We start from the raw sequence: 1228 nt of genomic DNA on the forward strand, positions 1-1228 counted from the left end.
GGCTTTCAGGCTGTTTTTGCCTATAAAGAACTCACCCACCTTTCACATATAGCACAGCTCAGCATTCCAATCAGTTCATTGCATGAATTTCAAATTATCTGCCTGTTGCTTTCTTACCACCTAAATATACAGGTGGGAGAATTTTTTGTGTTATCTTCACCAACAACTTCTCACATGCACTCTAAAATGTAGCCAAATGTACATGGACATACACATCACCTTTTTCTTGGGACCAGAGACTTACTTCGTGGTCATTCTGACAGGTACATCCTTCCTGCCTATCAGCCTGATGAATGAACTGTCTGTGTTATTTCTGGACTGGGATGTCTTAGAAGGAGAAACCTGTCTTTAGTCACACAGAAATTGCACAAGTGAATACCTGGTACCTAGTATCATATAGTCCCCCTCAAAGTTCACTAAATGCCCATGTCTTTGGAAAGTTATAACTCAGTATCTCAGAATTGTGAGTAATCCTACCAAAACTTTTTTTTTTCTATTTGGAGGAAAATCACTATGTTATCTCATCGAGTCTTCTTTATCTCTGGTGGCTCGTCCAGTTCCTGACTCCTCTCCTAACACTCCTTCCCCTGCACACTGGTGGGAGTGGAATCCACAAATTCCTTTGAGGCTTTGTTCCATCACTGGAACAAGTTCCCAGTAGCTGAGGAGGGTCTGGGCTGCCTGGGGCCAAAACTGCAGGGTCCACCTGAGGCTTCTGTGAAAAGGATGGCAGAATGGAACCCAAGATCTCCCCCCTAAAGCGATTCCAGATATTCTCACTTAGCATCCAGCAGGGATTTTCTTTCCAGATCTGATGTCCATCCAGCAAGGGAGCACACACTTGAAGCAGTGTCAACATCTAACCTCACGCCCTTCTTTGCAACTCTCCGCCTCCACTTCAAAAAAGCTTGAGCGGGACATTTAAAAAAATGTGTTCCTTTTTGGTTTTTGTTTTTCTTTCTTCCTTTTTTAAGTTTTCAAAGCATCCACAGGGCAATCTCCCCTGCACGCGACAGTCGTAGGCGGCGAGGCGGAGCTCGGCAGAGGTGGGTTCCCTAATCTCATTTACCTCCCCAAGGCCTCGGGGCCCATCCTGCCCTTTCCTTGAGCTCCCACGAGGGGCCACAGGCAGCTCTCCTCCGCCCGCGTGCCCGGCCTCGTCCCCAGCGCCCCGGGCGGAGGGCCACTCCACAGCCGCCTCCAGCCCGAGACAGGTATGGGGGGGAGG

General features: G+C 48.4%; 1 protein-coding gene across 3 annotated transcripts in view; it reads left to right on the forward strand.

Annotated features, from left to right (window-relative positions):
- Nucleotides 1-1025: 1025 nt before the first annotated feature.
- Ube2e3 (ubiquitin-conjugating enzyme E2E 3) overlaps nt 1026-1228 on the forward strand; it is a 61007-nt gene continuing 60804 nt past the window's right edge. For 2 of the 3 annotated variants that reach the window (XR_001175609.1, XM_013030756.1), the window contains exon 1: nt 1108-1214. The gene's annotated coding sequence lies outside the window, so the exon portion shown is untranslated. Of the gene's footprint in view, nt 1047-1107; nt 1215-1228 lie in introns of those variants that run through there. The other variant, XM_013030775.1, reaches the window with a different exon arrangement.

Source organism: Dipodomys ordii, unplaced genomic scaffold (genome assembly GCF_000151885.1).
Source record: "Dipodomys ordii isolate 6190 unplaced genomic scaffold, Dord_2.0 Scaffold5, whole genome shotgun sequence".
NCBI lineage: Eukaryota > Metazoa > Chordata > Mammalia > Rodentia > Heteromyidae > Dipodomys > Dipodomys ordii.